At 44.3% G+C, this 23185-nt stretch overlaps 1 long non-coding RNA gene across 4 annotated transcripts in view; it reads right to left on the reverse strand.

The window, feature by feature from the left end:
- The window catches only part of LOC147917236 (uncharacterized), a 255518-nt gene that overhangs the window by 121465 nt on the left and 110868 nt on the right, over positions 1 to 23185 (reverse strand). For 2 of the 4 annotated variants that reach the window (XR_015551937.1, XR_015551935.1), the window contains exon 8: positions 19397 to 19487. This is a non-coding gene — a long non-coding RNA (uncharacterized LOC147917236). Of the gene's footprint in view, positions 1 to 18981; positions 19488 to 23185 lie in introns of those variants that run through there. The other 2 variants (XR_015551936.1, XR_015551934.1) reach the window with 1 other exon arrangement.

Raw genomic sequence — 23185 nt, forward strand, 5'->3', positions numbered from 1 at the left:
GGATTCACCACAAAAGGAGAGGCCCCTGAGGCTGGGGGATAGGAGGTGATAATAAACTTGTAGGAAGACGAGTGCATTCAGAAGTTTGAGACCTTTCACAAGTGGGGGCTTAGAAACCCTTCAAAGGGATGATCTAAGTTGTCCATCCTTTTCCATGTTGTATGAAGGCTGGGCTGGGGTAGGAAGAGTGAGGAGGTCTATCACCACAGGCCCCAACTTACAAGCAGCAATGGTGAAGCACAGAGCTGGTTTGAAAGCCCTTGGAGGCTGAATTCCTCCCAGGATGGAAGTGCACACTGGATGATAATCTCCCAGGGGAGGGAGGACAGCAGCTCTGCAGGTGGAAGGGAAGGGTCACAGTACCACCATGCCTTGAGAGCTGGCGACAACCTCGGCCTCTGGGCCATCTCAGGGGTGCGTCCAGGTTTGGATGAATGTCTTGCCCCCTCACCTATGCTTAACTCACCCCAGAAGCGCCCACCATAACCAAGACGGCAGTAAGTGTAACCCCACTTATGCAGCGGGGTCCACCGAGGCCACAGCGTGTGACCAGTGACTGAAACCCCAATCCATCTAAAGAAAATGAGCGTGTTTCTGCTTGCCTGAGATTGCACTCAATTCTGAAGCAAAGCAGGCTTTGGTGCCACCTTTTCGCAAGGTCTTCTGGCTTTCTTCAGAGGAGATGCCTGCCAAAGCAATTTTCGGTGACTAGAAAGCACTTCGTGGCATTCTTCTGAGGAAGCTGTCTCTCCTGGGCAGTCAGGCAGATTTCAAGGCCATGGTTCCCCTGGCAATCCAATGTCAAGGTCAAGGCTTTGATTATGACAAAGCAACCCTTCCTGATTTGGGGCTGCAGTGCTCACAGGGCTGCCTGAGCTCAGGCTGGACCTCCGTGGTCCACGTTCTGTGATCGAGGGGGAAGCTCTGAGGAGCAGGGAGAGTTTTCCATCACACACTCAAGCCCCCTGATGTCCAATTCCAGCTGTGCTCTTCTAATTCACAGTGACTTTTACCCTAAACTGTGTGTTAATAGAGGACAGAGGTGAGGGCTGACAGCACCACCACCAAGTCATCCCCCAGCCCTCTAGCAGACAATGGCTTCTCCTCCTCCTTTTCCCGCCACACTTTAATGAAATATCCTAAGCATAATTATTTGGATTGTCTCTTCTGTGTCTTATTTATTTTATGGTGGAGAGGCAAAAACAAATAAGAAAGAAACAGAAAGCTCTTTAAAAAAAAAACCACGCAGGAGGAGAAATATGCCTGGAAAGGCCACTATCCTGACATTAGTATCTCTAGTATAAGACTAAGCTGATATAAAAAGTCTCCATGTCTTAAAAACTATATCTGATCTTAAAAAAATAATAATGACCTGTTTACTGCCCTTACCCTGGACAAATCAATATTTTTTCATTCCTTCTAAAAACTGGGGGCATTAAAATAGAAAGGGCTAGAAGAGGTAGGCACGTCGACCTCATTTCACCTGTTTTGAATTATGTGGTTAAACCCAGCTTGCATTTCCCTAGAGGAGATGTGGAATCTTCTTTCAAGAACATGCTAAATACCCAGCTGTCAGAAACGATTTTTAGGTCCTGAAGTGTAGAGATGGAGAATAGAACAGACCATCCCTTGAGGTCCCTGCCTGTGCAGAACAGGTCTGCCTCTGCTAGATGCATGTACTTATTATCCTTGATCAACTGCCCCCGCAAGACAGGCATGCTGCCACCCACGCTGGGGACACAGCAGTCCAGGTCTGCAAGAAGCCCCCCTTCTCCTGGCAGAGCCAGATGCCCAGACAATTACAAGACAGTAGCACACTGAGAGAGCAGAATGCTGATAGGAACCCAAACCCAACGCTACTATTAATGACATATCTGTGGGAAGAGGGCACCATTGAGAGCTGACCCTCTATACTGCCACAGGCACTTGGGGCTTATTTCTTGTTTAACACAACAGCCCTCTGAGGTAGGTGCCCTTATCCTTGTGTTCTGAGTGATGCCCAAGGTCACCAAAGTAGTGTGGGACAGAGCTGGGATTTGAATGCAGGTTGCTCCGATTCCCAAGTCTCTGCTCTTTTTATAGCAAGCAACATCTCAAGGACCCTTTTAAATATAGCCTTTCCCAACTCCCTTAATTGAATGTTATTTATTTGTATTTCTCTTAAGGCAACTACTTCAATCTGGAAGGATTGTCATTTGTGTACTTGTCAACTTTACACGACTGTAAGCTTCAGAGGCAGGAATGGCATCTCTATGTATTGTGTGTGTGTATAACTTTTCAGATAAGACATGCCTCTCTGATGAGGTGATGTTTAAGCGGACAACTGAGCAAAATGAGAGCAATCCTTGAGGATGTTGGAGAGAGGGGGATGGGGTGGGGAACATTCCAGGCAGAGGGCACAGAAGGGCATCAAGGGGCAAATGTGAGGACAAAACCTCCCCCTCCCCTGCCCGTCACTCTGTCCCCTTTCCCTTATTTTAATTCAAGCCACTTTTCACAATGTAACATTACATTTATGAGTTTATCTGCTTATTGTTTACACCTCAACTAGACTGCGAGCTCTACGAGGACATGGACTTTGTCTTCACCACTGCTGATCCTCAGAGCCTAGAGCAGGTCTGCATATGGAGGGAACTCCATACGTATTTGTTTAGAAATACATAAATAGGTGTATAGAGCATTATACGTATTTTTAAGTTTTATTCTATTAAGGACTTATAGTGCCCAACCACTGAGCTCAGCACTTGACATAGATTACTTCATTTAATCCTCACGCAAACCCCACTGAGGGCAGTACTCTCACCTGCATTCTACAGGGCGTGAAACTGAGGTTAGGTAACTTGCCTCAAGGGACACAACCAGTAAGTGGTAGAGCTGGGATGTGAACCCGGGTCTGATCCTAAAGCCTATGCCTTTTAACCAAAACGTTATTCTAATCTTGCTAAGCCTACAGTAGCCACCAGTGTTAGGCACATGGGAGGCTCTCAACAAATATTCACTGGATTGAATTAAATATATTCAGGGCAGAGGAGGGGGAAAGCTCAAAGCCAGGGTAACATGGAATTTGAAGAGCAGGTTAGAAGATGCCTCACTCTGGTATGGAAGCTAAAAAAATCAACATAAAAGATATGAGGTTAGCTGAATGTGCACATTTTCCCCTAGAGATTTACCCACATAAGAAATGATGTCTAAGAGTGTGGCTCATGTGACAAGGGCACTTGCTAAAGGCTCCTCAGCTGCCTGACTCAAAAGGAAGACACTGATTTCAATTCAGCCAATGGCAGAAAAGGTCTGACCTCAGAAATTGTCATATGATTGTGAGGAGGAGGAGCTGTGATGACAGAAGTTTTTGGTGACTCAAGGGGAATGCTGAAGAGAGGGGACTGGATAAGAAGACCCTGCCAGAGTTGACCCAGGAGTCCTTCATATGGTATGCTGGAGAATTTTGCTCTGTTGGAAGGTAAATGACAAAGATAAAGCTCAAAGGTCTTCATCCAGCACAGTTTAGATAAAATATCCCACAAAGACTCGCTAACCCCTTTGCTTTGATTTCATGGTTGCTAAGACCAATTCAGTTCCTCAATACTGAGAATGCAATTCCCAGAATCAACATCCCAGGCTTTCTAATCAGTTTCTCATCCTTCTAGCTTTGTCACTAAGTTAGCACTCAGGTTTATAAGTCAGGCTCTTGCTGCTGGTAGGTGAGCTCCAAGCCTGGTCAACCCCAGATGAATTGGTAAGATGTGTTTCTTAGTCAGTAAGTCTGAGAGTGAGCCCCGAGGCTCAGATGCTGCCTGCAGCAGCAGATCCAGCTCTGCCTTCACTGCCTCTATCAGAGGAATCAGGACAACTCCTCTGTCTCACAGGTTGTCCTGACACTTAGGTGAGAGAATGGCTGTATAAACAAATTCACTGATCCAAGAGTTTCGGTTATCACTAAATAACATATCAGTCATCACAGGGAAATTAAGGCTTTTTCCCACTTCTCTTATTTACACTGATAAAGGTATTTCTTTTCTTCTACCATAAACACAACTTGGGTTTTCCAACATCAAACCACCTTTCCCTACTCACAAATGGTAACTACAGGCTGAAACTAAAAGCATTTGAGCCCTGATATCCATATTCTGGTCACTTCTTTGAGATCATAGAAAGACCTTGTGTTAGACTGTAGTTTACTGACTCCCAAGCCCTTCACAGGTGCCATCTCATGGAATTCTCCCAACAATAGCTAAAGCTAGGCAGGAAAATGATGACTTCCCATTTTAAAGAAGAAGCAACAAACTCCAAGAGGCTACACAAGCGACACGAGGCGCAGGGTCCCAGAGCTAGTGAAGGGGGAGCCGGCCTCAAATCCAGGCCTGCTGACCTCATACCTGGAGCACTTTCCCTGAACTGCGCTACCAAGGGGGCCATGAGCTACCCTGGCCCAGGTGACGCTTAACCCTCTAGACACTGAAAGAGCCAGTATGTGAACTGGACACCAGAGTTTTCGTGAGCAAGGGTTCAAACCCTGGCTCTCCTTACTTACCATGGTACGTTGCACTAGTTACTTTACTTCAAACCTTCTTACTCACAAAATAGAAAGGTTAAAAAATTTTTTACATAGCACAAGATTGAGTGATTTTGAAATTAATAATAAGCAATGTCTTAAAATAGTTAACATTTACAGACACGACAATGCCCTGGGCACATTCTCATAGGTAGCAGCTCCAGCTGGGCTCATCTCAGGCTGAGCATCTTGCCCCCAGAGTGAGGAACTTGGCTCTATTGGTTCTTTCAGAATTGATCAGACTCTAAGCGTGTCTGACCTCTGAGCCTTGCAACCCCCCATCCACATTGCCTCTCAAAATAGCCACAGCAGGCCTCATAACTGCCCAGCTGTGTGAGTTATTCATCCTTCCAGACCCTCAGCCTCTTGACTACTCTAATTGCAAACACATTTCCTTACACTATGCTCCAACTCAGACAAACAGGAGATAGAAAAACACTTAAGAGCCCTCAATGTCAAGGGCCATCAAGGTGCTGGGAGCACGACCCCTTCTGGCCCAGGTGCTCAAAAGTAAGTGCCTCTACCTACCTCCTCTCTTCCCCTAAATCCAAAGCAGCGATCCAGACCTAATTGGGGCTACAACCACACGAAATTTGGGCTCTAGGGCTCCTGGCTTCTTTTAATCAGCCTCTACCTTGCGCAGCACCTTGGCCTATCAATGCACCAAGAATTGGCTGCCTCCCTCCTTCCTTTGAAGCATTTTAAGATAAAACGCATTTGCTCAATCTGGCAGACTGCCCCTCAGACTCCTCCCCTGAACCATTCCAACCCGGCATGGTTGCTTCCGCTGTGACACAAGATGGGCCTCCCAAGACAGGCCTCACACACTGGTCCACAAGTGGCTGCTCCAGAGACAGGTATTTCCAATGACTGCTTCCTTGGCTTAGAAATGGCATCACTCTGTCTCTCAAGACAGAAATATCCAGGAATCATCCTTGATTCCTGCTTTTTCCTCAGCCCCTATACCCACCCTAATTCTAGCTCCAAAATACAACTCAAATCCGTCCCCTTCTCTCCATCTCCACTGCCTCTTCTCTAGGTCACGCTATCGTCAACACTCACCTAGGCTCCTGAGCGCCTCCTACCTGGTCTACCCACTTCTCCTCTTGGACTCTGGCACACTACTAGTTATCCTCCAATCCAGTCTCCTCTTCTTGAGAAGTTGGAAATATGGTAATCCATTCAGAAACTACACTTCCTAGACTCCCCTGCAGCTAGGTTGGCCATGTGACTATTTACTTGCCAGTGAAATGTGAGTGGAAACGATGTGTACAAATTTTGTATCATTTGTTTAAAAGGAAATTGCTTGCCAGGATTTCTTCTCTTACTCCCTTTCTGTGGGCTAGAATGCAGACATGGTGCTGAGCCAGCTCTGACCATACAGATAAACCCAGCAACCTAAAGGGAGGCGAACACCAAGAGGGAAGGAGCCTCAGTCCCAGGATGATCTTGTGAAGTAGAGCTGCCTACCTGTGCTGCATCACTCTGGCTGGTGGGATGAGAAGAGACTGGGGGACAGCAAAACTAGAAGCAGAGAGATCACTGTCAAGTCTATTATAGAGAATAGAGATGTCTTTGACAAAGGCAGTAGGTAGCATTGGAAATGGTGAGATGTGGTCAGATTCTGGATATATTCTGAAGACAAAATTAACTGAATTTCCTAATAAATTCTACTCGGGATATGAGAGAAAGAGAGAAGTCATGGATGACCCGCAGGTTTTTGGCCTGAGCAACTGGAAGGATAGAGTGGCCATGAACTGAGATGGAGGAAAACTGAAAGTAGAGCCTATATGACGAAAATGATTAAGAATTAAATTTGGGACATGCTTAAGAGTAGAGGTTAACAGAGCCTGAACTTGGAGTCAAGACTACCTGAATTGGAATCCTGACTCTGACACGTAACCCTGTGACCTTGATCAAATTACTTAAATCCTCCGTGCCTCCGCATTCTCATCTATAAAATGAGGATTAATAATGGCCTCTACCTCAGAGAGTTGAGGTAAGGGGGAAGTACATGCATTCCAGACTTTCTTTCGTGCTGTTTGATTTTTCAAAAAGGCTCAGAACTTTTGAGATCAGGAAGAAATCTTCCCTCATCTCTATGCTTGCGTATCCCATCTCAAATAACACTAAGCCCCCAAGGTTGTGAAAGTAGAGATGTAGCTGTCTGCTGTGGTTTGGGGACAGCTGTAAGGAAGCTTTCAAAGCAGCTGGTATAGCAGACAACTAGAACATTTTCTTCACCTCAGATTCCTGGCAAAACAAGGCCTGCAGTTAGAAGGGAAAGGTTTTAATTACAAGGCCACCTGTCTACCCATCTGAAGCCAACCCCAGCCTTTGGCTGGCTCCCTGTGGGCAATAGGGCATTCAGGGGAACCATGCTCAGAGTCCCTAATGTCTTTCACATTTCACAGCACTGTATAATCAGGGAGAAAATTAACAGCTCTCAAAAACAGGCCCCTATTATTGCTCCCCTTCCCCATGTGTTATTAAGGATGGAGACAGACATTGAGGGTTTGGGTCATGAAGAACCTGAATTCCATCCTTTCCTTTCATGTGTTCAGGATAAGGTGGCCCTAAAACCAAGTGATCTTATGGTCTCCAAAGCTAACTACACCCCTCTAATTCCCCCTCCAAATAAAGATAAGTGGTTTCTAAATTATTAATTGTCTGTCAACATTTTTAGACTGACAAATGTATGAAAGGTGAGCTGGCTATATTCAAACCTGTAAAATAAAAATAAATGGAAATTCCTAACTCTCAATATCAAAAAAAAAAAGAGAGAGAGAGAGAGAAAAGAAAGTAAAAGTAATCAACCAATTTTAGGGGTGTCATTATATAAACCATATATCAATACACAAAAATTCAAATATTTTCCAACATCAGCCGTTTTTTTTTTAAAGTAATAGACATAGGCCACAGAAGAACGTGAACCCAAGTACAAAAGGTGCCAGGATCAACTAAATTGCAGATGGTGGCAGAGACTGGTTCATTATTCATTAAAACAGTTTCCATTTCTTTCTGGGCCCACAGCTAGACTACACTTCCCAACCTCTCTTGCAGTAAGCTGTAGCCTTGTGACTGAGTTCTGGCCAATGGAATATGAGCAGAAGTGATGGGTGCCACTTCAGGCCTGGTCCATTAAGACCTCACATGTGTAATTCACCACGTTCTTTCCCTTTCTGTGTGACCTTGGAAGCTCACGTTGAAGAAGGTGGAGCCACAAGATGGAAGGAACCTGGGAGGCAGAAACACTGCTTAGAGGAGAACCACTGACCAAGTGACAGGGGTTAAGAAATAAACTCGTATACAGTAAAGCCACTGAAATGTTGACGTTTATTTGTTAACAGCAGCTGGTGTTTCATTCTAATAAACAGCTCAAATCCTACCCATCCCCTCCAGACAGCCTCACGTGGCATTTGCAAATGCTGAGCTTTTCATAAGATCATGTCAATGGTTAAGTAAAGTTGATCAACAGACTAATCACAATCAACACATTATACCTATGTTGGTCCTTTCAGCCTCACCTTCCTGATTTATTTAACTGAAAAGTGATGTTCTCATCAGAAATATATTATCCCACAAAACAGCATGCAAGAACATGCAGTCATCTTTTTAAAGGAAGAAATTACGCTTAGCAAGATTAACAGTTCCTAAATAGATAACAGGCAGAAATTACATAATCCATCAGCTTGCCATAATAGCATGAAGAGCATTCTCTCTACTAACTGGCTATGCACTCCATGCAGGCAGGGACCACGTCCATCTTGCTCACCACTGAACCTCAGTTTGTGCCTGACACAAAATGGGTATTCAACAAATATTTGCCCAATGGATGAGAAGATGAAAGGATGAACTTGCCTCTGCTCACCTCCTTTCTCATCTCCATACGCTAATTCTCTATACACCAAGTACACATATGATGCTTCTCCCTGCTACAGGGTCATTGTAAGTGCTATTCCCTCTGCCTGAAATGCTCTGCTCCTCCTCACCCTCGCCTTCACTGTCTCCTTTGCCTGGTTACTCTCTTACCCCTTTTTCAGATCTCAGCATAAGCATCCCTCCCAGGTTTCTCTGTGTACTCTCCCTGCTCTGTAATCGTACATTTACATGTGTGATCGTCTCCATAGCACTTTTCTGTGTCTGAAGTTATCCCGTTTATTTGACAATGTATTAATTATCTGTCTCCTCACAAACCACCAGGGGCCTTGAATGTCTCATCCACAGATATCTCCCAATGGCCCCCACAACAGTATATGTCCCATAGAAAGTCCTCAATCAATAGTCTGGATGAACAAATGACTGTGTCAGATATCATTATTCTCATTTATTTCGTTGATTTTGTACAGTCAGCCCAACCACTAGGTTGATTTTTTTTCTCTTCATATTTTAACATCATATATAGAGAGATAGATATCTATTAATATCAGTGAGAGGAAAACCATGAATAAGACACTAATAATACAGATCAAAAAAAGTAATTTATCATTTATTCTCTTACCTAACAAATGTGTATTTACTGCCTTCTCTGTGCAATGCACTATTTTAGTTACTGTAGGGAGATATTAGGATGAATTATATAGAATTCCTTGTCCTCAAACAGTTTACAAATCATGTAGCAGGATAATATTTTATAATATTAATGGTGAATTTTTCTCCAGGTTTCCTTGTATCCATGGCCTTGGCCTAATCACTCTGCTGGGCTAGTCTGTGTTCCTCGCTTACCTCAAAGAAGGGATGAGAAAGCAGGGAAAAAATTTTGTTTTGAGCTTCAAAGTCTACACCCTGTTGGGAATGGAGAAGACTCTGGTAATTAACACTTTGGGGGCAAATACATGATAATTTAAGAGCAAGGCTTCCTGATTCCACATGCAACAAATGTTTCTCTATCCAACCCTTCAAACAGGATGAACTCCAAGGGAGAGGAAACAGCAAAAATCCCAGATAGGTTTGGAAGCTCTGAGTGCAGGGCTGATCCATGCCTGGGGAAGCATCAAGACCTTAGGTAGGTGGTAGGGCTACATGATGCATTAAAACACCAGGTAGCTGTGCAGAGTTCTGTTGCCCCAGAATGGCATGGGGCAGAAAAAGGGTCCTGTGAGTCAAGAAAGGCACCAATGCAGTAAGGAGAGTAGACTTGCAGGACTTAAAGAGGCCTTACAGAGGGAGCAAGGGATAAGGTAGCAGCCACCTACGTGTCCCAGTGACGGAGGGCTGGACAGAATGATGTACACTCCAGTAGATGCCAGCTAGACAGATGATATCCTGAGGACTGGTTACACCATCTCTCAGATGTCTTGGTCCCAATCCTCCAGAATTTAGAATGCTCCCTGGGGACAAGGGGAGCTCCGTGGGAAATGCAGTGGGATATTTGCAAGTAGATGGGGAGCTCAGAATAGAAACTGAGTTAAAGAAAGTTAAATTGACATTGTGGCACTAAGAGTGGTACCTGCTCTCCAGACTTGAAGAGTTAAGACTAGTGCTAACAGAACCATGCTAAAAGGCAGAGGTCATCACGATGCGGTGGAAAGGAGGGCTACGAAGCTGGGGAGTCACAGAGGCTTCAGGAAGGAGATGAAACGTGAACATGGGTCTTGGGCTGGGTAGAATTTTGAGAGGTGGAGATGTGAAATAGTGAGGTTGGAGAAAAACGCATTTCAGAAATGGGAAAGCATAGGCAAAGATATGGAGCCGGAAAAGCTTTGTGTAAAACAATGACTCGTCTGACTTGTCTGCAGCGCAGGTATGTATAGGTAAGAGCTCAAAATTAGTGACGTGACGGAGAGCCTGAAAGGACAGACCAAGGAGTCTGGCTGCTACGTGGCAGGTAACAGGGAATCACTTAAGATGATGGAGCAAAGTGAAACTGTCACTATTTGCAGATGACGTGATTTTATATATAGAAAACCCTAAAGAATCCACCAAAAAACTTTTATAAATAATAAATGAATACGGTAAAGTTGCAGGATACAAAATCAACATACAAAAATCAGTTGTGTTTCCGTACACTAAAAACAAAGTAGCATGGGCCGGCTCCGTGGCTTAGCGGTTAAGTGCGCGCGCTCTGATGCTGGCGGCCCGGGTTCGGATCCCGGGCGCGCCCCAAGGCACCACTTCTCCGTCCAGCGCGAGGCCGAGTCCCACGTACAGCAACTAGAAGGATGTGAACCTATGACATACAACTATCTGCTGGGGCTTTGGGGGGAAAAAAATGAATAAATAAAAAAATCTTTAAAAAAAAAAAAAAACAAAGTAGCACAAAGAGAAATTAAGACTACAATCCCATTTACAATTGCAACACAAAGAATAAAATACCTAGGAATAAACTTAACCAAAGAAGTTAAAGTTCTGTACACTGCATATTGTAAAATATTGTTGAAAGAAATTGAAGAAGATACAAAGAAATGGAAAGATATCCCATGCTCTTGGATGGGAAGAATTAACATAGTTAAAATGTCCATACTTCCTAAAGCAATCTACAGATTCAACGCAATCCCTATCAAAGTTCTGACGACATTTTTCACAGAAATAGAACAAAGAATCCTAAAATTTATATGGAACAACAAAAGACCCCGAATAGCCAAAGGAATTCTGAGAAAAAGAACAAAGCTGGAGGTATCATACTCTCTGATTTCAAAATATACTACAAAGCTATAGTAACCAAAACAGCATGGTACTGACACAAAAACAGACACATAGATCAATGGAACAGAATGGAGAGCCCAGAAATAAACCCACACATCTATGGACAGCTAAATTTTGACACGGGAGCCAAGAACATACAATGGAGAAAGGAAAGTCTCTTTAATAAACGATGTTGGGAAAACTAGACAGCCACATGCAAAAGAATGAAAGTAAATCATTATCTTACACCATACACAAAAATTAACTCAAAATGGATTAAAGACTTGAACGTGAGACCTGAAACCATGAAACTTCTAGAAGAAAACACAGGCAGTACGCTCTTTGACATGAGTCTTAGCAGCATATTTTCAAATACCATGTCTGGCTGAGCAAGGGAAACAATAGAAAAAATAAACAAATGGGACTACATCAAACTAAAAAGCTTCTGCACAGCAAAGGAAACCATCAACAAAACGAAAAGACAACCTAACAATTGGGAGAAGATATTTGCAAACCATATATCTCATAAGTGGTTAACATCCAAAATATATAAATAACTCGTACATCTCAACAACAAAAAAACTACCAACTCAATTAAAAAATGGGCAAAAGATATGAACAGACATTTCTCCAAAGAAGATATACAGATGGTCAATGGGCACATGAAAAGATGTTCAACATCATTAACTATCAGGGAAATGCAAATCAAAACTACAATGAGATATCACCTCATTCCCGTCAGAAAGGCTATAATTAACAAGACAGGAAATAATAAGTGTTGGAGAGGATGTGGAGAAAAGGGAACTCGCATACACTGCTGGCGGGAGTACAAACTGGTGCAGCCACCATGGAAAACAGTATGGAGTTTCTCAAAAAGTTAAAAGAACTACCATACGATCCAGCTATTCCACTGCTGGGTATTTATCCAAAGAACATGAAAACATGAATGTGTAAAGATACATGCACCCCTATGTTCATTGCAGCATTATTCACAATAGCCAAGACTTGGAAGCAACCTAGGTGCCCATCAAGGGATGAATGGATAAAGAAGATGTGCTATATATACACAATGGAATACTACTCAGCCATAAAAAACGATGAAATCTGACCATTTATTACAACATGGATGGACTTTGAGGGTATTAAGCTACGTGAAATAAGTCAGAGGGAGAAAGTCAAATACGGTATGATCTCACTCATAAATAGAAGATAAAAACAACAATCACATAAAGACAGAGATTGGATTGGTGGTTACCAGGAGGAAGTGGGTAGGGAAGAAAACGAAAGGGGTGATTAGGCACATGTGTGTGGTGATGGATTGTAATTAGTCTTTGGGTGGTAAACATCAGGTAATCTACACAGCAATCAAAATGTAATGATGTACACCTGAAATTTATATAATGTTATAAATCAATGTTACTGCAATAAAAAATTAATTAATTGGGGCCAGCCCAGTGGTGTAGTGCTTAAGTTTGCACGCTCCACTTCGGCAGCCCTGGGTTGGCAGGTTCAGATCTTGGGTGTGGACCAACACAGCACTTGTCTAGCCATGCTGTGGAGGCATCCCATATAAAGTAGAGGAAGATGGGTACGCATGTTAGCCCAGGGCCAATCTTCCTCAGCAAAAAGAGGAGGATTGGTGACAGATATTAGCTCAGGGGTAATCTCCCTCACACACACACACAAAATTAATTAATTAATTAAAAAATAATAATAATAGGGGGCCGGCCCAGTGGCATAGTGGTTAAGTGCATGTGCTCTGCTGCAGCAGCCTGGGGTTCGGATCCCAGGGGTGCACCGATGCACTGTTTGTCAAGCCATGCTGTGGCGGCGTCCCATATAAAAAAAAAAAAAAAAAGTGGAGGAAGATGGGCACGGATGTGAGTCCAGGGCCAGTCTTCCTCAGCAAAAAGAAGAGGATTGGCATATGTTAGCTCAGGGCTGATCTTCCTCACACACACACACACACACACAAAATAATAATAATAATAACAAAAAAGGTGATGGAGCAGTGGAATGATACGATCAAAACAGCCTCAGGAACACTGAGCTGGCAAGGATGAGCTGAAGGAGAGAGAGCGAAGGGAGAGACAACAGCCAGCACTGAAAGATGAGGGACCTGCAGTGCAGGGGCAGCTATGAGAACAAAGAAAAAGAGGTTGATGGAGATAGAGCTGGGCATACTTGGCAGGAACTGCAGTGGGGGAAAGGGAGGCAGGAGTTAAAGATGCATCCCCCGGAGGTTACAAGGCCAGGACGGGGGACGTTGGCGGAACCGCAGAGCTTAAGAGAAGTCGGAGGCAGAGTTCAGGCTGAGAGTAGAACACTAGGTTGGATCTTAGAAAAAGAGAGAAATATCAGTATTTGCCATTAGTTGTCAGAGATGGAAAAGATTCCCTATTGCTTCTCAAATCTTAAAAGTATATATATGAATTTCACCTCAATGAAATAGATAAATCCCCCCCAAAGTATACCAATCATTGGGGAATCTTCTTAAAATGCAGATTCTGACTCAGGAGGTCCGGGGTGAGGCCCGAGAGTCTGAATTTCTAACAAGCTTTCAGGGGATGCTGATGCTGCTGATCCAGGAACCATATTTTGAACAGCAAAGGATTAGACCAATATTTCCCCAAGTACATGCATACGTCTGATAGCCCATACGAAGATTTTAGGTGAGTCATAAACATTCTATTTTAAGACCTATACAGGTTTTCACTTATAACAGTGATGTGAAGTTTCCTTTAAATGCATCTAAGTATCAAAAAGTTGATTTGAAGGAAATATTAAATAATAACAGAGGAGGCACGCATAGGCGGAGGAAGTTGGGCAGGTGGCCTGTAATTACTGATGTCTGGGGAATGCCTGTAGGAAGGATCTGAGGACACTTGTAGGAGGAGAAACAAATTCCAGTTTAGAATAAACAGTGGTGATGCAAGAGGGGAAAGAGTTGCTGGATGGAGCCAGGTGACTAACATAGAAGGTGACTAACATTTACGAGCATTTCCTGAGCCTGTGAGCCTAGCACTACACTGTAGTATATCATTTACTCCTCACAACAGCCCTATGAGGTAGGTGGGAGTGTTCCCCATTGTCCCGATGAGGACACTGTGGCTCACAGAGATTGCCCAAGGTCAAATAGCTAGTAAGTATGGGAGTCAGGACTTGAGTCCAGGTCTGGGGGACTTAAGCTTTCTCCTATTTATGCTACTCTTCCAATGCTGCTGCTGCTGTTTTTCTACTAACGCAGTTCGGTGTAACTCTGTGGCATTTATGCCAGCAAGAATTCTGTGAATTCAAATTCACTGAATTCTATCTTTTTCTAAATCAGGTATTTTATCATTCCCATTTTCAAGAGGACAAATTGAAGCTTACCAGGGTCACTTAGGTGACACTTAGGTCTCCTGACTTAGGTCTCCCTGACTCTAGATTCAAGGCTTTTTCAACAAGCCTACCCTTACCCCACTTCTCTCGGTGTGTGACTGTTGCTAATAGGAAGACTTTCCTCCCCAGGCTAGAGTCGTTTCCCACCATTTGCCAAACATATGCCTCCCACCCTCACTCTCTGCCCAGGTGTACACACACATGACACCGTTTAAACCAATTCAGAATTTAACCTATAATCTTGATGTCAGTTGGTGGCTAATAGCTGCCTTGTAACTTTAATAGGTGCACCAGATCTCCAGCAGGTGCAGACAAGCCACAGACAACCCCACTTGGAATCTTGGCATGTTGGAACCATCCCTAGATTATAAACCAAGCTACATGGAGTGTCAGGCAAGGCCTTTAGTTTTATCAGGAATGCTACAAAGATTGTTTTTTAAAACCAAACTTTGAGGGCTAGCCCAGTGGCATAGTGGTTAACTTCGCACACTCAGCTTCAGTGGCCCGGGGTTCGCAGGATCGGATCCCAGGCGCAGACCTATGCAGCACTCATCAAGCCATGCTGTGGCAGCATCCCACATACAAAATAGAGGAAGATGGGCACAGGTGTTAGCTCAGGGCCAATCTTCCTCACCACACACACACAAAAAAACAAAAACAAAAAAACCAACCTGTTTGAGATGTTACAAAAAAGAAAAGTACTATAAATAGCTCTCATATGGGGCTAACCAATTATTCTTCTAAACCAAGATCTACTAATATGGCAATACAACCAAAACCTGAAATACTACTATTTTGTGAGAAAACATTCTAGAAGCAAGAATTTAAGTGTCAGACAAATAGCATTTACCTCAGATTCTAGTCTTGATCCCTTTTAATTTATGTTAAATATGGCATTTTAAACTATCACTAGTTTTCTCTTCAAAGAGGATTTCCATCTAGAAGCCAGACTTTCTGACTTCCCTTTCTTGTCAATTCCTACAGCGGCCCCCTCCATTTCCCCGTTTCCTGGTTCTATGTTACTTTACACAAATGCTTTCATCTCCAGTGTTCTGTTCAGTGCCTGCGACTCTAGCACAGATTCTTCCCATCTCCTTCAGTCTAGACCCCTTCACCCAGATTTACCCAGCTTAGGTGGCTAACGGAATCTGTCCAACGCCCACGGGCAAGTACTGGGTGCATGAGTACAGAGTCTGAGGGAGTGAGAGGAACATGGCGTCACGTTGGGATTGGCCAGGACACAGAAAAACCCAAGTCCTGCCACAAATCAGCCATTGTCCCCACGAGGCTCCTGGGGGAAAGGGGTTCACAGAGAACAAAGCAAGGCAAAGCAGTGCTTTATTATTGGCTGGGGTTGGCCTCAGGCTCCAAGCAGAACTCGAACAAGACTGGCTGGGTTGACCGGTTGGCCCCGTGGCTTAGCGGTTAAGTGTGCGCGCTCCGCTACTGGTGGCCCGGGTTCGGATCCGGCCGTGCACCGACGCACTGCTTCTCCCGCCATGCTGAGGCCACGTCCCACATACAGCAACTAGAAGGATGTGCAGCTATGACATACAACTATCTACTGGGGCTTTGGGGGAAAAAATAAATAAATAAAATTATAAAAAAAAAAAAAAGACTGTCTGGGTTGTGAGCTCCCTCCCAGAGTGAGCAAAGCATGAGGGCCATCCTTGAATGTTCCCTCCCAGGCCCAAATCTGAGCCTCCAGCAAGAGCCAGCCACCACCATGACATACAAGAGAAGAACAAGCAAGAAAAATGGGGTGATGGACCCAATGCCCAGAACAGAGTGAATCTAGGCCACCTCCCCAGATCCTCTATAGATAAGTGGGTGCACTTGAGGGAAAGAATGGGAATAAATGAATGAATGAACAGAGACAAAAGAACAAGACAGAGAAGATGAAAAAGGTCAGTTAGGCCTTCTCTCAGCGGGTACAGGCCTCAGTCCAAATTCCTTCTCAGCACAAGCATCTCTTCAAATGGGACTTTCACCTGGATGGACAAATGGGGCAGGAACAGGCCCCATCTTTACCCCTCAAGTGGCAGAGTGAGGAGACAGGAGAGAGAAGGGCCCTTGGAGGGAACAATGCTCAGACCCTTAGGGTTCAGGCCACATGAAGGGCAAGAGAGAGACACACTCTCTCATACAGCGCTTTCGGGGCGATGCTAAAGGACATGGGTGCCATTCACTTTAAAGACCACAAAGTGCTAATGGGCTGATTTCCTTGATGCTTGTTCTCAGGAAAGGACCTAACCCCAAAGTTCCTGAGCAGCCACCCAAACCAAATACCCAGCCCACCTGTTTCCCTCCCCATCCCTACTGCATTTTGTGAATTTCTTTGAAGGGAAAAACATGGATTTGCTAAGGCTTCTTCTAGTTCATTACTCACACTCCTACCTCCAGTGAATACTCTGGTAGTTGTTACAAGGTTTGAAGAAATGCTATCAGCAAGATCATTAAAAATAGTAACAGAACAGAAATTTATACCTTAAACAAATCATTCCAACAGATGGGACTTAAAGCATTTATTATCCCTCTCTGGTCTGGGACTTTTCAAACGCTGCATTTCCAGCGGGCCAGACTGGGAGCTATTTGATAGTACCTCTCTGACCAATTACATACTAATTAAAAGAGCTCGGTGTGGGCTGGAGGTAGCAGCTTTGCATATGGACTTTAATTACTGGGGCCTCGTTTTGCCGAGAAAACACAAAGGGCTTTTCTGGCTGGATGCTGAGGCGTAGAGCGAACATATGGCCTGCGTGGGAGGGGAGGGTTAAATGTGTAATCCTAAACAGGAAGTGGAGTATTTCCCCCTGTAATCTCCTAAAGTAACTATGGCCCAGGGTTATACAAAATCCCTGGTCAGCCCATGGAACAAAGGGTGCTGCGCTGAGTGGGCAGTGAGTTGCCACCCTGGACACATCATTCAATCCTGGAGCCATCTCTGGATTGGAATTTTTTTCTTGCCCCTCTGGCTTTGTCTTGTTGTTTTTTGGATCAGAACCTCAGGTCTCTTCCTAGGTTTCACTGGGCCTGGAGTAGCCCAATATTAATTTTTCGCTAACCAGAATCCATTCCCCCGTCTCCTCTTACGCTGTCCCAAACTCTCTAGTCCACAAGGTTCTGGCAGGGAGGAGCATGTGGCCCAGTCCTAATCAATTAGCACAATTTAATCCCTCAAGGATGGGCATTTGACCCAAACCAGTACAATCAGCATGACTTCCAGGATGTGTGTGGGAGCTCACGCTTGGGTAGACATCTTCTGTATCCAAGCTGGGGACTGAAAGATGATGAGTCTGAAGCTGTGGCAGTCATCTTGCTGCCACAGGGAAGAGCAGATATGAAAATGGAGACAACCCAGGGGAAGCAGAACCAAGAGAGAGAAGAAAGAAGGAAATCAGAACACTGATGGCATTTGAGGTCCTGCATCAAGCCATACCTGAACAAATCCACTCATGACTTTTCAGTATTGAGAGCCAATAAATTATGTTTATGCTTAAGCTGGCTTCAGTTAGGCTTTCTGTCAATTTGCAACTAAAATAATACTAACTGGTAGAAATAAGATTGGGAGACAGAAATTTAAAACAACAACAACTGTCCAACCCTATAGGGATCCAGCCTGCAAAGAGCACACTTGCCACAGCCCCTGGGGAGCCCTAGGGATCTTGGTCCAGAATCAAAGAATTCTAGAGCCAGAAGAGACCTTGCGCACTAGGCATCCTATTCAACCATCTTTGCTTTCTTTTTCTAAACGGGTATTTACGTGAAGGCTTAGCGAGGAAAGACATCACACAGTGAGCAAGAGACAAACTCCTTTCCATTGCTATCTCAAAGCTGCACGGAGCTGTTGCTCAATAAAACCTTTTTGACTGAACATTACAGATCCAGTCACCAATAACCAATGTCTCTCAAACACACAGCTAATGAGTCTTCTCTTCTTTCTGTAAGGCAAATATCTCTTGCAATAAATTCCTTAAAGGATTACCTTCACTTCCTACAACCATCTCTTTCTCCTTCCTTTTCTCTTTCTTTGCTTGACACTAGCCTCTCATTTCTTCCTATTCCCCATGTTGTCCTTTTAGTTGCTCAAAATCTTTTCTTTACTTCTTAATTCGAGTCTCCATTGCCTATGGGCACTTAATAATCTACACATTGTTCATTCCTCTGTCTTTTAACTTCTACCTCAAACCATGAGTTATCTACCAACCCTCACCCATCCTTTACCTCTCCTCACAAATACATTGATTGCATTAAAAACAGCTGCAAATTTTTACACCCTGCCCCCCGGAAAACACACAAACTAAACTCAACTTCTCATAACTGAGTTATCAACATCTTTATGATCTCCAAGAGATATTTCTTCCTAGGCTCGGAACTCACAGCCACCTGAAAAATTTTTAAATGGTTCAGATGATAGCAGAAAATAAGTCTAATCGTCTATTTATTTATTATTGTCAGCTCCTTATATGACATGATCAGTTATAAACTTCCTGTCACTAATTCCCCCTATTTCTATGACAGATTAATGCCATTTGCCAGTGTACAATATTAGCCAAGTTCTGGTAACGCACAGACGGAAAGCTTCACATAAACATTAAGCCAGGTTATTACTCTCTGGACCCCAGTACACCATTGGCGGCCCTTAAGAATTACAATTATTATTTTTATATTCCTTTTAGAGCGTCTTAGGAACTTACAGGTCTTCAGAGGAAAAGCTGTGGGATTTTGGATGAGATTCACAAACTCATTTGCTCTCTAGTCCAAGTGAAACCTTTTATGAGAACTTTGGACTGGGAAGGTAGACAGTTAATTCAGGATATAAAATAAACAGGTGATAACCTTGAATTTATGCAGTCTCCCTTCTGGAAAAATCTGCAACTGCTCACATGTGTCATTTGATCATCAGTGTCTTCTTTCACTGAAAGTTTTCCTGGGGCAAGAAATACAAACAAAGAAGAATTTAAGGACATTTAGTACGGAAACAAATTCTAGGCTTCCTTTCTTATTACCATTGTTAACATAACTCTATTTAGATAATTTCCCTAGAAATCTTTTTTCTTAATATCCAGCTTCAAAACTGTAAGTCATTATGGGAATTCAAAACCTACCCTTCCTAGCCTGACTTCTTTAGTCTACTGACGACAAACCTGTGTACCTTCTCACATGCCCTCAACTGCTTCCTTCTTCCTTTCTGCCTAGGCCAGTGACCCCATCCCCACCCCCCAGTTGCCCCTCTACGTCCAAGGCTGTGGGGTCTGGCTTCCTGAGAGGCCACAAATGGGACAGCTGACACAATCCTGAACGGTAGGGGAGTGAGAACCCAGTGGGGTGAATTTTTTTTTCTTAAGATTACTTATGCAATAGGATACCTGGCTAGGATTGAACTCAAGAGATTTTAAGTTTTCTTTCTTTCTTTGTTTTTTTTTTTGCAGGGAAAGATTTGTCCTGAGCTAACATCTGTTGCCAATCTTCCTCTCTTTTTTTTTTACCCTCCCCAAAGCCCCAGTGCATGGTTGTATATCCTAGCTGTAAGCTGTCCTAGTTCATCTATATGAGCTGCCGCCACAGCATGGCAACTGGCAGAGGGATGGTGTGGTTCTGCGACTGGGAAATGAACCAGGGCCGCCGAAGCAGAGCGTGCCTAACTTTAGCCACTAGCCCATCAGGGCTGGTTCTCCTGGTGGAGTGAATTTTACCAATGAGAAACAGGAGTCAGAGCCAGGTAGGGAGAGAACCAGACTGCCCTGTTTCCTTCTCCCTCCAATGATGCTGAGATATGATTCCTCCTGGCAAACTGTGTGGAGCAGCCCCACACGCTGACTGACCTGCTTGATTCTTCTTGGCTTGTTTAGCCAACACGCAATGTCAGTGTATCCTAGTGCATCTTCCCCACTTCCTCCTCACCCTCACCACTCTGGGATTTCACCTCCCTGATCAAGTTCAGTACCTTCGCCCTCGCCTCAGACTCTGCTTTCTGGAAGCTCAGGCTAAATTGTTTATTTTCTCTAATCTGGCGTTTCTCAAGGTGTGATTTGCAGACAACCTGCATCTGAACTCTCTGGGGTACCTGCTAAACAGGCAGATTCCGGGCCCACCCTAGAAATTCAGCTTCAGTAGGTCTGGGCTGGGTCCTAGGAATCTGCAGTATTAAGCTCTACAGGTGACTCTTAAACACCCTAAAGTGTAAGGACCACTGGTCCAAGTTCCTCCAGTGTCCCCCAGCCCTGCTAATGGGACTATCTGGTCAACCAGGCCTGAACCCTAGGGTTCTTCCCCTTTATCCCACATTCTTGCTGAGTCCTCCTGATATCTGCCATTGCAATATCTCTGGCATCTGAATCTGTCCTCTCTTTTTCAATCCCACTGCTCCTCGTTGAGGCTCATCTCCTTTCACCTGGAATTTCATCAAAGCTCCTGGAATGTTCTCCCTACTTATTTTCTTCTGAACTGGGACTAAAATCAGAGATCAGGCTGCACATTTCATAGAGCACCTGCAACAATGCAGTCCAAGAAGTGGGCACTCAAATTCTGTCACATATATATACAGAGAGAGTGTCCCTGAGGTCATGGGCCTTCGGTCAGGCAGAATGAAGCCTGTGCTGGATTTGTGACCCCGCCTATTTGCTGAGTTTAATTCTTCTGTCATTGCTACACTCACTCTGCTGATCACGACAACATGTACTGTGAAGACCACGTGACTGGGGGCCAACCCATCTATCTCCATGTAATTCCACATCAAATGAGGCACACTACACATAGTGGGTACTTTACCCAGGCTGGTGACAATCTGGGTAACAGGAATATAAAATTCACTCTTTTTCTTGTTTTCTGCCTTTCAATCCTCCCATACATGTTACTCAATTCCCTCTCCTGACTTGATAAACACATCTGCCATAGCTCCAGCACTCTCCTCTGCTCCCTTTGGTGCGACTTTGGCCAAAATCCATTTGATGGCACCTGTGTTCTCTTTATTTCCTTCTCCACGTGTCTATTCTTTCTGGCTTGAGAAACTGAAGCAAAAATGTCCTTCCTTATCATAAGGACACAAATAGTATTGCTTAACTGGTCATTATATCTAACATTTGCTACGCATTTACCACGCACTAAGCCTTTTCCAGGCATTTCCCTGTTTAGTCTTTTCAACAGCCCTAATAGGTAGGTACTATTTTTATCCACCTTTACAGGTGAGGAAACTGAGGCTTGGAGAGATTCTAACTTGCCTATAGAAAATGCCGGAGCTTGTCTGATCACAAGCTCTAGGATCTTGGCCATTCTGGTACCTTCTTTCCACACTGTTTGATGACTCCCGGTGATTTTCCCCACCACAGCTACCCGATATGAACTCCTCATGCTGAACGACTGTCCCCAATTCCACATTCATGGCTGAGGAAGGTCGACCCACCCTGACAGCAGGTTACCAGCTTCCCAGTCCTGGTCCTCAATCAACCCTCCGGTCTTTGTAGATCTCACTCTGCAGTCCCATTTGCCACATGGTTCTGCCACATCAAGCAGACACTTCCTTTCTGAACAATACACCCAGTCTTCATTGGCTTGCCTAACAAGCATTCTTGCCACACCAAGCCAGGAGATAATTTCCCCCCAATATTTCTTCCATAAACGTCATCTACTCCATCCCCCCCTAAAACCCTGCATCTTACTCTTTCACTCTAGCATCTGAACCAGTACAGACATGTCCCAGGGCCATCCCCAGTGACTCACAGTCCCCAAGACAGAATCTCTGTGGGCACTTAACAGTTTCTTCTTTGAAATCGCCTTCCGAAGACTAATTAGCCCTCAACCTCCTAGTGAACTGTTCTCTCTTCTCAGTAACTCTGTGTTGACTCTCTATTTCCTTCCCTTGCTTCTGTCTTTGTCCTTCTGAGCCTTTAAAACTGACCAACACTTGAGCCGAGGGATGAGGTTAATTACTTGGCTCTAGCATGCCACTTGTTTTGTTAAGGTATATGGTTAGCCACCCATTTTTCACAGGCCTGAGGCATCCCATGATGGTACTCTTCCCCCTGCTCGGAACCTTAGGTGATAGTAGCTGTCCTCTAACCCAAGCTTAATTTAACTTTTAATTTTAAGCTTGGCTTTCTAGCTATCTCACTTTCCCCAAGCCTGCACATCTGGAACCATTCACAAAGTGGTGGTTGAAATTTCTACTAATTCAAATGGAATGCTAGGGATGGAGGCCATTGGGAGGCCCTCAGCTTCCCCCAAGTCCCAGAGCAAGTAGTTCTACTCTAAGAGATGCAGGCGTCAACAAACATCTGAGAGTGTGCTCTCACTCTCAGAGCAGAGCAGGGGTACTAGAGCAGCCCAGCTCTGTATCTGGTAGCCCTGAGGCATGTACAGACACCATGGACAGTGACGGACTGTGGACTGAATTGTGCCCTCTGCTAAAATCGCCATGTTGAAATCCTAACCCCCAATGTGACTGTATCTGGAGATAGGGTCTTTAGGAGGCAATGAAGGATAAATGAGACCATAAGGGTAGAGCCCTAACCCAATAAAACTGTGGCCTTAAAAGAAGAGAGGAGATCTCCCTCTCGCTCCCTCCCCCCTCCCTGACCCTTCCCACTCCCTGTCCCCTTTCTCTGCCTCTCTCTCTTTCCACTATGTGCA

The sequence above is a fragment of the Ceratotherium simum genome, chromosome 4 (genome assembly GCF_057802395.1).
Source record: "Ceratotherium simum simum isolate JZ-2026a chromosome 4, ASM5780239v1, whole genome shotgun sequence".
Classification (NCBI taxonomy): domain Eukaryota; kingdom Metazoa; phylum Chordata; class Mammalia; order Perissodactyla; family Rhinocerotidae; genus Ceratotherium; species Ceratotherium simum.